The sequence below is a fragment of the Bos indicus genome, chromosome 9 (genome assembly GCF_029378745.1).
Source record: "Bos indicus isolate NIAB-ARS_2022 breed Sahiwal x Tharparkar chromosome 9, NIAB-ARS_B.indTharparkar_mat_pri_1.0, whole genome shotgun sequence".
Classification (NCBI taxonomy): Eukaryota; Metazoa; Chordata; class Mammalia; order Artiodactyla; family Bovidae; genus Bos; species Bos indicus.
Genome location: NC_091768.1, coordinates 60903969 through 60918511, shown reverse-complemented (window position 1 = coordinate 60918511; position 14543 = coordinate 60903969). Strand labels below are relative to the sequence as shown.

The 14543-nt window shown below is 39.4% G+C and overlaps 1 pseudogene; it reads right to left on the bottom strand.

Annotated features, from left to right (window-relative positions):
- Positions 1–1467: 1467 nt before the first annotated feature.
- LOC139185064 (U6 spliceosomal RNA) lies at positions 1468–1567 on the bottom strand (annotated as a pseudogene).
- Positions 1568–14543: the final 12976 nt, after the last annotated feature.

The window sequence follows — 14543 nt, the reverse complement described above, 5'->3', positions numbered from 1 at the left end:
TGCTTCCACCTATAGGTAGCCACTATTACTGTGTTGGTACATACCCTCATATTTTTTTTGTAGACAACATTAAGATCATACTTTCAATGTTATTTGTAACTTTTCCCCTAAATAATGTATCATGAGCATTTGCCCACACTTTTTAACATCATTATATCTAGAAGAGAACTACGCTGAAGCTTTAGGTGGCTTCCAGATTGTCACTTTTACATGAAATGCTTTGGTAAATATTTTTGTACGTTAATCTCACTCTTTTTTAATTTGGCTGTGCCGTGCAGCTTTCGGGATCTCAGTTCTCTGACCAGAGAGTGAATCTGGGCTCATGGCAGTGAAAGCCTGGAATACCAACTGTTAGGCTAACCAGGGAACTCCCTCATCTCACTATTTTCCTTGAAGAGAAATGAAATTGCTGATTCAAAAGGCATTTGTTTTTATTTTTTAAGGCTTTGACACATATTGCCAGATTGCCCTCCAGAAACGTTCGCTAGGGATGTGTGAGAGTTTGTTTTCTTGTCCCCTTGTCATTAGGGACTATTCTAAATTTGCTTTTTGGCTGCACTGTGGCATGTGAGATCTTAGTTCCTTGACCAGGGATCAAATACATGCTCCAGGCAATGGAAACTTGAAGTCCTAACCACTGGACCACCAGAATTAATTCCCTCTTAATTTTTTATTTTAGATTCAATTTTATAGGTAAGAATTATATCTTCATTGTTTGATTATGAAGAAAACTGAACATTTGTATATGTTTTTAGCTCTTGTTTTATTTTTCTTCTCTGTGTATGTGAAATGCCTTTGTATTCCTTGTCCATTCTTTTTTTGGGGAAAGTATTCACTTTCTTGTAAAGTTTCAATTTGTAAGAGATCTTTATGTTAAAAAGCTATTGATTGCCTTTATTAAAATATTTTTCTCCCAAGAGGTAAAGTTTCAACAACTTTATTAATCAATTTGATACTCTAAGGTTAGTCAATTAAGCTTCATCCATGAGGTCTCTAAGAGAAAAACTATAATCAGTTGATATTTATATTATCATATACAAGGTATATTATTTATAAACACAGTTGGGAAGTCTTTTTATTTTTCCCTTCTGAATATACCAGACACTTGCTGGTGAGTTGATTTGGAGTTTGCTTTGTGAGTGAAATTACTTCATTCATTCTTATTAGGTATTGTGAATCCTGTTTTGTGCTTTATCTGTGATATCTTTTTTTTTTTTTAATTGAAGTATGTACTTGATTTACAATGTTATGTGTTAGTTTCTGGTGTACAGCCCAATGATTCAGATATATATATATCTGAATATATATACACACACACACATATACACATACATATATATTCTTTTTCACATTTATTTCCATTATGATTTATTACAGGATATTCAATATACTTCCATTTGTTATATAGTAAGACCTTGTTGTTTAACTGTTTTATATCTATAGTAGCTTGTATCTGCTAATCCCCCCCAAAATATGCACTGCTTAAGAATTTGCTTATCATCCTTGCGTGGGGGTCATGCTAATCTCTGTATCATTCCAATTTTAGTTATATGTGCTGTGGAAGCAAGCATTATACTTGTGATACCTTAATGGATTCCCCAACTATGACCAGATGCTGTCTTGGTATTTTAAACTCTTAGAGTCAGCCACAGTGCTTATGCCCTGTGTTTATCAAAGAACTTGATGTGTGGATAGATCAAAAGCTGAGATGGAAGGCCCACAGATTTTTGTGATTCTAGAGCTGAGGTTGTAATGCTTAGTGTACAAATAACCAAGTAACTTGAAAGGTGGATTCTTAGAAAGATTGGAACAGTTGCCAAAGATGAATGGGTAAGCAAGAGCTCTCTCTATGTAGGGCAGATCATTGCTGTTCAGGCCTCCTGTAGGTATAACTTCTGAAAGCTCACTGAAGGACTCATCCCTGTAGAGCTTTCTGAGGCTTGAGCGGGAAGTATATATTTTTGCGAAACCTGGAAATTCCCTTAGAGTACAGTTTGAAACTTTACTCATACCTTCAAACATGTTTTGGAGTTTAAAATAGCTGTAAAAATTCCTGTTGCCCCGATAGAGTTCCCAAGGCAGTGTGTCTCTCCTTCCATATTCTTTACTTCCTAAGCTCTCCCCTTAGCACCACCAGCCCCCCACCCCGCCCCAACCAGCGATCTGAGGAGACATCGCTGATGGCAGAAAAGCCTTCTGAAAACCCCTAGGTGACTCATGCCATGTGTGTATGGCTTTAGGATTGACAGATGATTTTTTAAAATAGTTTACCCTTTCACTCTCGGGAGATTTTTGAAGTTCTGATCAGGGAGTCTAAAAATTCACATGTTACCTAACTGATGGTGAGGAGAGTGCCTATCTTACCTGTCTGGATTTTTTTTTTTTCAGTCAAAGTTTAATGAAATATTCTGTATTACCTATAATCTTTTATTTAAAAATGAGAATAGACTATGAGGAAATGTATAAAATCTGTTTAAATCAGCAGAGCAAAAATCATGTTTGTACCAATGTTATTTATAAATATTGAGATGTTATTTATTTAAGTGTGATAAATATATTCTATTTTGATGGTTGAATGTGAAGCTTGCTTAGAATTAAATTTTTTATTTTATTTTTTTCTGAGTGGCTATGACTTTTTCTGAAAGAGATGGGAATACCAGACCACCTGATCTGCCTCTTGAGAAATTTGTATGCAGGTCAGGAAGCAACAGTTAGAACTGGACATGGAACAACAGACTGGTTCCAAATAGGAAAAGGAGTTCGTCAAGGCTGTATATTGTCACCCTGTTTATTTAACTTATATGCAGAGTACATCATGAGAAACGCTGGACTGGAAGAAACACAAGCTGGAATCAAGATTGCCGGGAGAAATATCAATAACCTCAGATATGCAGATGACACCACCCTTATGGCAGAAAGTGAAGAGGAACTCAAAAGCCTCTTGATGAAAGTGAAAGTGGAGAGTGCAAAAGTTGGCTTAAAGCTCAACATTCAGAAAACGAAGATTATGGCATCCGGTCCCATCACTTCATGGGAAATAGATGGGGAAACAGTGGAAACAGTGTCAGACTTTATTTTTTGGGGCTCCAAAATCACTGCAGATGGTGATTGCAGCCATGAAATTAAAAGACGCTTACTCCTTGAAAGGAAAGTTACGACCAACCTAGATAGCATATTCAAAAGCAGAGACATTACCTTGCCAACAAAGGTTCGTCCAGTCAAGGCTGTGGTTTTTCCTGTGGTCATGTATGGATGTGAGAGTTGGACTGTGAAGCAGGCTGAGCACCGAAGAATTGATGCTTTTGAAGTGTGGTGTTGGAGAAGACTCTTGAGAGTGCCTTGGACTGCAAGGAGATCCAGCCAGTCCATTCTGAAGGAGATCAGCCCTGGGATTTCTTTGGAAGGAATGATGCTAAAGCTGAAACTCCAGTACTCTGGCCACCTCATGCGAAGAGTTGACTCATTGGAAAAGACTCTGATGCTGGGAGGGATTGGGGGCAAGAGGAGAAGGGGACGATAGAGGATGAGATGGCTGGATGGCATCACTGACTCCATGGACGTGAGTCTGAGTGAACTCCGGGAGTTGGTGATGGACAGGGAGGCCTGGCGTGTTGCGATTCATGGGGTCGCAAAGAGTCGGACATGACTGAGTGACTGATCTGATCTGATCTGATGACTTTTTATAGCCAACCTAAGGGGTTTTATAATGTTTCTCTGGTCACTTAAGCTGTATTTAGAATTTTTAGTAGTACTTTCTGAAAATTTCCAAGGCATAGCATAAAAATTTGTGTTACAGACGTGTTTCTTCTTGATTCTTCCTCCCTTGGTCTCACCGTTCCCCACCTCCATCCCTTCAGTTCCTCCACACACATACCCCCGACACCTCCCAGTTCTGGGTCAGTTTATTTTTCCCCTCCCGTGTAGTGATTATTGTAAATTCAGCTCTAAGGCCATCTCTCAGGTTTCAGATTTCCTTTAGGAGAACTGTGCCCTATTCCTGCCTAACTTTCTTATATCCAGCACAAAAGTAAATTACAGAAATAGAGGAAACATCTGTTTATAAAATGTGATATTTGAGTAAAATTCTAAATGCAAAATGGTTAACGGCAGAGCTTCATAGAATCAGGTCAGCCTTGTCTTGATTGGGTTTCCCGTGGTTTTTAATGCTACATGGGTCATACTGTGTGTAGACGCCTTCTGCCATGCTTTTCATGTCACTCTCTACTTCTGTTGCCACCATTTTAATTCACAACATTAGCTCACATCTCTGGCCCGTTAACTTTTTCACTGGGTTTTCCCTGCCTCTGTGGTCAAGTTCCTTCAATCTGCAAATCCCACCGGCAGTGGCTGGATTTATATGTCTGGACATTGTTAGGAGTGGGGTCACTGTGCTGTCTAGAATACCCCCAGCATTATGGTCCCGACTCTCAGCCTCTGCAAGCCTCTTTACTGTGAGTGCCACATTAATTTTCTAGTCTTATTACCTGCTGCTCCTTGACCCCCAGATTCTACCCTGTTGATCTGACAAGCCTGACAGTCCCTGAGCGGGTATTGCTTTTCCTCCCACCTGTCTCTGTGCTGAGAAATCTGACCCACCTTGGAAGTGGCACCATCTTCTCCTGCATTACTTTCCAGATCCCTGCCGTTGGCAGCGTTCCTCTGCTTTAGTCAGCTCCAGTGTCACTCATTGGGAATTATTTTTACATTTGTAGGCTCTTAGCTGCCTTGCCGGAGGGTAGGAACCAGCTCATCCCCTGGACACACTCAACCTGCTTGGTCTGCGGCGCTCAGTCTTTCATCCCCTTCTGGTTCTTTCCCCGTCACCGTTCTCATTTCTCCTGCTGTAAAATAACAACTGCTGCAAATTCTCCTTTTACCCAAATTCCCTCCCAGTACAGCCATCTCTTTCTCTTCTTGCCGTCATGATTTTTTTTTAATGGAAGAGACTGGCTTTGTTGATTTTTCTGATAAAGTTTATTGGAGAAAAATACAAATAATACAGAATTTGAAGAGGGTAAAAATCATCCAAAATGCCATCACCCAAAGATAAATTGCTTTTTACTAAACATCTTGTCCCATTTCACACATAAACACACACACTCTTGTGTGTGATACACAATTTTATATCAGTGAAATCACAGTGGACATACTGTCCAGTGAGCCCCTTAAAAAAATTCAGTATTTTGGGGACATCTTTCCATGTCAGTTCATGTTAATCCTCATCATTTCTATAAGCAGTTCGCACGTCGTCCATTGGATAAAAAATTATTTACCACCTTTTGATGAGGATACCCATTCTTTCCTCATTTCTCATTTGTATTGCTAATACTGTAGTTATATTGGCTAGGGGTCTCCAGAAAACCAGTCAATCCTAAGGGAAATCAACCCTGAATATTCACTGGAAGGATTGATGTTGAAGCTGAAGCTACAATACTTTGGGCATCTGATGCGAAGAATCGACTCATTGGAAAAGACCCTGATGCTGAGAAAGATTGAAGGCAGGAGAGGGATAACAGAAGATGAAATGGTTGGATGACATCATTAACTCAATGGACATGAATTTGAGCAAACTCTGGGAGATGATGAAGTACAGGGAAACCTGGCGTGCTGCGGTTTTCGCAAAGAGTTGCGAAGAGTCAGACATGACTGAGTGACTGAACAACTCCAGAGAAACAGAACCAGGGGACACACACATGGAAACATTTTTATAAAGAATTGGCTCATGTGATTATAGAGGCTGAGAAATCCCAAGAAATCTCCTGGAAAGCCTGAGAACCAGCAGGCAGGCAGGCAGGCCTCAGGCAGAGAGAGTAGGTTTTCTCTTGCTCATCCTTTTATTCTATCAGAACTCATAAGGATTGGATGAAACATTAGGGAGGACCATCTACTTTACCCAGTCTACTGATTCAAATGGCAGTCATATTCAGAAACATCCTTATGACACCCAGAAATATGTTTAACCAAATAGCTGGGTACCCAGTGGCTCAACTAAGCTGGGACAGAAAATTAACCATTCTAGTAGTTAATATCTTTATATAGCTATTCTTAAACTCACCCCTCTCTTCCCAGTATCCCTTTAAAAAATATATTGTTTATTTATTTGACGGCACCAGGCCTTAGTCGTGGCATGCAGGGTCTTTTAGTTGCAGTACGTGGGATCTAGTTCCTTGACCAGAGGTTGAATTTGGGCCCCTGAGTTGGGACTGCAGAGTCTTAGCCACTGGACCACCAGCGAAGTCCCCCCATTATCTCTTTAGGATAAATTCCTGCATGTGAAATTCGTGGGTCAAATGTGTGTGTATTCTAGATGATTTTATTGCCCATCAGAAAGGTAAAGTTTTCAGTGGCTTTTCCACTGCCTTCACCAACATGAATATTGCCAAATCATCCTAATCTTTGTCAACTTTATGCTTTAAAAATCTCTCTCTTTTTTTTTTTTGCATTTCTTTCAAGAGTAAGATTGAATATTATTTTGTAAGTTAATGTTTGCATGTGTTTGTGTTTTCTTTCAATTAGACTGACTGCTGTATACTGGACTCTTTTAGGGTCCTAAATCCAAATAATTCCAGTCTTTAATGGAGCTTTTGATTTTGTGTGTGTGTGGAACTGCCTAATCAGATCCTCTGTCCATTTTACTATTTGAGTGTTTTGTCTTTATTCATTGATAAGAACTTTTCAAAAATTATGCATGCTACCACATTTTAAACTGTGGTGCTGGAGAAGGCTCTTGGAGAGTCCCCTGGACAGCCAGGACATCAAACCAGTCAATCCTAAAGGAAATCAACTCTGAATATTCATTGGAAGGACTGATGCTGAAGGTAGTTCAATAGTTTGGACACCGGAGGTGAAGAGCCTACTCATTGGAAAAGGCCTTGATGCTGAGAAAGATTGAGGGCAGGAAGAGAAGCAGGCAGAAGAGAATGAGATGGTTAGGTAGCACCACTGACTCAGAAAACATGACTCTGAGCAAACTCCAGGAGATAGTGAAGGACAGGGAAGCCTGGTGTGCCGCAGTCCATGGGTTCTCAAAGAGTCTGATTCAACTTAGTGACTAAACAACGTTAGTATATATTATCACAGTTTTAAATTTTTGGCTTTTCAGTTTTAATAAAGAAGAATGGAGCTGGAGGAATGAAGCTTCCTGACTTCAGGTTATACTACAAAGCTACAGTCATCAAGACAGTATAGTACTGGCATAAAAACAGAAATATAGACCAATGGAACAAGATAGAAAGCCCAGAAATAAACCCATGCACCTATGGGTACTTTATTTTTTGCAAAGGAGGCAAGAATATACAATGGGGCAAAGACAGCCTCTTCAATAAATGGTGCTGGGAAAACTGGACAGCTACATGTAAAAGAATGAAATCAGAACACTTCCTAACACCATACACAAAGATAAACTCAAAATGGATTAAAGACCTAAATGTAAGACCAGAAACTATAAAACTCTTAGAGGAAAACACAGGGAGAACGCTCGATGACATAAACCAAAGCAAGATCCTCTATGACCCACCTCCTAGAGTAACAGAAATAGAACAAAAGTAAACAAGTGGGACCCAATTGAACTTAAAAGCTTTTGCACAGCAAAGGAAACTATAAGCAAAGTGAAAAGACAACCCTCAGAATGGGATAAAATAATAGCAAATGAAACAACTGACAAAGGATTAATTTCCAAAATATGTAAGCAGCTCATACAGCTCAATACCAGAAAAAACAAACAACCCAATCAAAAAGTGAGGAAAAGGCCTGGATGGACATTTCTCCAAAGAAGACATACAGATGGCTAGCGGACACATGAAAAGATGCTCAACATTGCTCATTATTAGAGAAATGCAAGTCAAAGCTACAATGAGATGTCACCTCACACTGGTCAGAATGGCCCTCATCAAAAAGTCTACAAACAATAAATGCTGGAGAGGGTGTGGAGAAAGGGAACACTCTTGCACTGTTGGTGGGAATGTAAATTGATACAGCCGCTATGGAAGACGGTATGGAGTGTCCTTAAAAAACTAGGAATAGAACCACTGTATGGCCCAGCAATCCCACTCCTAGGCATATACCCTGAGGAATCCAAAATTGAAAGAGACACATGTGTCCCATTGTTCATTACAGCACTATTTGCAATAGCTAGAACATTGAAGCAACAGAGATTTCCATCGACAGATGAATGGATGAAGAAGTTGTGGTATATATCCACAATGGAATATTCAGTTCAGTTCAGTTCAGTTGCTCAGTCGTGTCCGACTCTTTGCAACCCCATGAATCGCAGCACGCCAGGCCTCCCTGTCCATCACCAACTCCTGGAGTTTACCCAAACTCATGTCCATTGAGTCAGTGATGCCATCCAGCCATCTCATCCTCTGTCATCCCCTTCTCCTCCTGACCCCAATCCTTCCCAGCATCAGGGTTTTTCCCATGACTCAGCTCTTCGCATGAGGTGGCCAAAGTACTGGAGTTTCAGCTCCAGCATCAGTCCTTCCAGTGAATACCCAGGACTGATCTTTAGGATGGACTGGTTGGATCTCCTTGCAGTCCAAGGGTCTCTCAAGAGTCTTCTCCAACACCACAGTTTATAGGCATCAATTCTTCGGCGCTCAGCTTTCTTCAGAGTCCAACTCTCACATCCATACATGACCACTGGAAAAACCATTTACTCGGCCATAAAAAGAACAGGTGGATGAATCTAGATCCTATTATACAGAGTGAAGTGAGTCAGAAAGAGAAAGAGAAATACCATATTTTAACACATATATACGGAATCTAGAAAAATGGTACTGAAGAATTTATTTAGAGGGCAACAGTGGAGAAACAGACATAGAGAATAGACTTATGGACATGGGGAGAGGGAAGGAGAGGGTGAGATGTATGGAAAGAGTAACATGGAAAACTTACATTACTGTATGTAAAATAGGTAGCCAACAGGAAATTGCTGTATGGGTCAGGAAACTCAAATAGGGGCTCTGTATCAACCTAGAGGGTTGGGGTTGGGAGGGAGATAGGAAGAAGTTTCAAAAGGGAGGGGATATATGTATACCTATGGCTGATTCATGTTGAGGTTTGACAGAAAACAGCCAGATTCTGTAAAGCAATTATCTTTCAATAAAAAATAAATTAATTAAAAAAATTGAGGGGCTTTTATGATTAATATGAAAAGGCCTTTGTACTCCTAAAATTGTAAAAATATTAATCCATAGTTTCTTCTGGTATTTTTATGGTTTTCTTTTTTTAATTATCATTTATTTTTTATACTCAAAATGGACATGAGTTTGGGTAGGCTCCGGGAGTTGGTGTTGGACAGGGAGGCCTGGCGTGCTGTGGTTTGTGGGGTCTCAAAGAGTAGGACACGACTGAACTACTGAACTGAACTGATATTATAGATATTGTAACATCTATAATTTTGCTTTCATTTTTGTAATTTCTTTCCTCTTTTTCTTTGGCTGCACTGCACTGGCACGTGGGATCTTAGTTCCCCAAACAGGAATTGAACCCATGCCCCCTGCAGTGAAAGCATGGTGCCCTAACTAACAGATTGCCAGATAATTCCCTATTTTTATACCTTCTAATAGGTAGTGACCTCTTTGTTTTCAGTGGCTGTTTAATTCATTGGGTACTGCTAAACACATATATGGATTGCATTATTTCTTCTTTATTAGCTGAACTGTAAAGAGAAACTTTATCTCATTTACTATTCGGTTCACTATTTTGATTACTCATTTACTATTTGGTACAGTTCAAAATAGGACAGGTAGAATAAATCTTAATTCTTTATCAGTTAGATTTTATAGGAGCTTTCTCATGATAAAACTAGTGTAATCTTAGTCTACTGCACAGAACACAGTGCCTATTGGAATAGCTTCTTGAAATACCTTTCTTTTAAGTAACGGTGTAGAGATTTGTACAAGATCCTACAGATAGTGGATTAGGTAAGAGGTTGTGTAGTTCCATCTCCTGTGTTTTCCCTAAACGAGAAGTAACCATTTCTGCTTGCAGTCCATCCTTCCTCCCTCCCTTCCATCTCCAAACACATAAATATAAATGCCTGTATGTATTATATATGGACATGCTTATCACTTCAAGTTCCAGTCCCATAAGGTCAAACTCTAGGTGACTGTGATTGGCCCAGAGTTAGTGAATCTACGGTACATGCCTGCTGGGTGAAGGAGCCCCTTGGAGGAGCAGGAACAGCTAGTTATTGGAGGTCGCTGTGCTTCTTGGATCTTCGCTTGTCTCTGGCAATAGTCCTGCTTCACGGTGGACCTGCCAAAAATTCGTTGGGTGCTTTCCTGTCAGTCCCTCTCTGGATAGCCTGTGCCAGGAGTGTGAATACAGCACCTGGGGATTCAGGCGGAAAACCTCAGGGTGACAGGTGCTGACACGCCTGGCTCCAGGTTAGAAGGGGACGATCTTGCTGCCACCATCTCAGCATCTCACCAAATCTCCCCATCTCTCAGCATCTGGGCTATGACTGGCTTCCTCTACAAGGCAGGACAAATCACACTGTTTCTTGCTGCTAGCACACTGCCCCCCAACACCCCATCTCCCGAAACAACCAAAGTCATTCACTCTCCTGCTCCCATGACTGCTGATTGCTCAGGGCAACGTGTAATGTCTGTGTAATGGCTCTGTGAGGAGGATTCAGGTTCCCAGGTACCTGGGCTCGCACCTGGCCAGGAAAAGCCCCAGAGGCAGAGAGGCCACTGCCTGCTTCCTGACCTCTCACCTGCCCCCATGGTCACTGGCCTGTCGTCATGCCTTGCTTCTACTTCCTGTGTGGTTAATAGAGACTCTTTAAATGAGACATTGCTGATTTTTATGTTCCTGACCAGGCATCTCACGTTTTGAGTTCAGGCACACTGTAAGTTTTTGCTCGACATTGCTGATTTTTATGTTCCTGACCAGGCATCTCCGTTTTGAGTTCAGGCACACTGTAAGTTTTTGCTCGACATTGCTGATTTTTATGTTCCTGACCAGGCATCTCCATTTTGAGTTCAGGCACACTGTAAGTTTTTGCTCGACATTGCTGATTTTTATATTCCTGACCAGGCATCTCCGTTTTGAGTTCAGGCACACTGTAAGGTTTTGCTCGACATTGCTGATTTTTATGTTCCTGACCAGGCATCTCCGTTTTGAGCTCAGGCACACTGTAAGGTTTTGCTCGACATTGCTGATTTTTATGTTCCTGACCAGGCATCTCGCGTTTTGAGTTCAGGCACACTGTAAAGTTTTGCTCCCTTGCCTTTGTTTTTTGTTTTTATGTGATCACTGCTGTAGGTCTAGAGAATTGACTAAAACTTGTTTTTCTTCAAAGGCGTCATTTCTTGGTTTTTCTTTCCTTATAAAATCTTGTCTTTATTCTTATCCTTCTAGGGTTGCCTAATCGTAAGTCTCACCAGAGAATGTCTGTGTCCCTGATGCATAGTGTTGATTTTAAGAGAAGTAACATTATTTTGTAAAGTAACATCTCACATTACTAGTGCGAATGGTTTTTTAAAAAATTTGTTTTCTAAGCAACTGTCAATCCAGTTAATGGTGGGACTTGAGGCTTAAAAACTGACATCTTATAGGGAATTCCCCGGAGGTCCAGTGGTTAAGACTTGGGCTTTCACTGCTGTGGACCCGGGTTTAATCCTTGGTTGGGGAACTAATATCGCACAAGTCACAGCAGTGCGGCCAAAAAAAAACAAAAAAATTGACAATGGGTAATGCTGTGTATGAAGGGGATACAGGAGGTAATGCTTATCTGCCAGACTTCCCCAGATGGCCCCATGAAATACTATACAACTCACCCAGCTTCCTTTTATCTTTTGCTTCTCACCTCTAAAGCTGTCATTAGCTTGAGGTCGAGAAAAAAATGTTCAGAATGTGTAGTGGTCCACAAATAGATATGATCAGTGTTCATAAAGATGCTTTCATTGACAAACTATAAGTATCAATAACTTGTAAAATTTTTTCTCTTCTCTTTTAATCTGAAAATTGCCCACTACATTGTTAATTGAATATAGTCTAGAAACAAGCCTAATTCATTAATTTCATTTTGGCTTGAAATTATTTGTATTTTTACTCTGCCTCCTTTATAGCCTACACTGAAGAGATATAATTTAACTTACATTCTTGATCTGATCAGAATATTTGTACTTTATACAAATATCAGATCAAATATTTCTTGATCTGATCAGAGTATTTGTACTCCCTACCACTGAGGGAGTCAATGTAAAATGAGAAATTTGTCTTACTTATAAATTGTCAGAAGGCAACAATCTCAAGACTCATGATGTAAATATGAACAGATGGATGGAAACACACTTACTTAGGAGACAAACTCTAGGAGCCCAAACCTAAGATCTGGACATTTCCTGTTTAAGCAAAAATAAGAAAAAATGAGAGCATATATGGCTCCCACTCTATGACTATTTTCAAATAAGAGTTGCTGTACTTTAAATTCTGTTTGTGAAGCTGGGAGCTAAGAAGAAAACAATCTAAAACGTGCATGTTTCAACTAAATCTGTATCTTAGCATCTGTACTGGCATGCATATGATTGGAACATGTAGAGTTGAATCAACACCCTTGTTTCTGGTTGGTTGCCAGAAATAAAGACATCAAAGGAAATAGTAAACCAGGCAGTGAATCAAAGCTGCATGAGCTTTCCATTTAGTAGTTATTGTAAGTCTCTCAACTGCTTTCTGACTGAAACTGTACTTCCTATAGCCCCCTGTGAGAAAGGGCCACCCTAGGTAGACCAGTTGTTCATTCTTATTAACCTTTACTTTGTACATATGTAGAGTTGTTTCCCAGATATATGGAAATTCACAAAGGGAGTGAAACGTTAATGGGTTTAACAAGTACTGCCAAATTGTCCTTTGGAAAGGGTGTATCCATGTGCACTTCCACCAACAAGTGAAGGTAAAACCAAGCACTGAGTTGTAACAAATACTGTGGGTTGTTTGTTGGTAGCCAGACTAGACTGAAGTTTACCAGTCATCTTCTAGTCAAGAAGTTGATTCTTGGAATGGCTGGAAGCTATTTCAGACAGTGTAAAAAGATTTACAGATATTCTTAGAAAAGAACATTTTCTAAGAATACTTAGAATACATTTTCATAAATACTTTAAAATGAAAATATATAACTATATCGAATCTTTAAAAATAACACATAATCCTACTTTCAATAGATACTCATTTTTGCAAATTACTGTCGGCATATGGATATATTTTACTGGTTATAATTTGTATAATTTACTGTTACAATTTTTTTTCCCACAGAACTGTCTCATAAGCTGTTTCCTGTTTCTGTATGTTCATAATGGTCATTTAAAAGCTAAATTTTGTCATTGTACCATAATGTGCTAATTCAGCTCTTAATATTGAATATTTAATATACAACCGAATACTTAAACTGCATGTTCTTAATTTAGATGTATTGACTTGTTCTGATTATGAGAGTAATATAATTCATTATTTAAAAATTTGGAAAACACACAAAAATTAGGAAGAAATACCCAAAACTCTTTCTATAACTTCTGTTAATGAACACTGTGAGCATTATATATTTTTACTCTTTTCTTCCCTAATATTTTATTTTGCAGTTTGAGAATATACTATTTGTATAAAACATGTTCATTTTTACATATTTCTAAACTCAGGTTTTTTTGGCTGTACCATGTAGTATCTGGAATCTTAGTTCCCTGACCAGGAATCGGCCCCATGCCCTCTGCAGTGGAAGCGCAGATTCTTAACCACTGGACTGCCAGGGAAGTCCTTAAATCTTTAAAAATACCATTTTTCTGTTTTAAAAAAAGTGGAAGGTGCTTTTTTTCCCTGACTATAACAGTAATTTGAAACTACTACAGAAAATTGAGAAACAATTCCAGGCATCCATAATATCACCCTGAGGCATATACCATTAATATTTTGGTTTATTACCGTCACATTTTATTTCTTTAAAGAAAATTTGAGAACTTCTACCATTAGTGGTTAATGTGGGGATGATCATGGACTCTAAAATAAAACCCAAGTTAAGAACTCTTACTCTATACATGAATATACCCCTTTTAAAATTAAACATTATAAAACAGGCATTTAAAAATTGTTGTGAACTCTCATAAATCTACACATTTGCTGATTGTTATGGGTTGAATTGTGTCCCCCTAAAATGCACTGTGAAAGTCCTAACTCCCTTTATCTCAGGTTGTCACTTTATTTGTAGATAAGGTCTCTATTGAGGAAGTCATTGGTGTGGGTCCTAGTCCAGCCCGACTGATATCTTTATGAAAAGAGGAAATTCGGAGACAGACTGAGATGGAGATGTTATCCATTCACAGGACAAGAAGAGAGACCTGGAATGGATCCTTCCCTCACAGCTCTCAAAAGGCATCAACTCTGCTGACACTTTTATTTCAGACTTGTGACCTCCAGAATCGGGAGACAATAAATTGTGACTTGTTTAGGTCACCAGGTTTGTGGTATTTGGTTATGGCAGCCCTCAAAGGCAAATGCCCTGATTACAGATGTAATCTTACATAATATAGACGTTTGGATGCTGG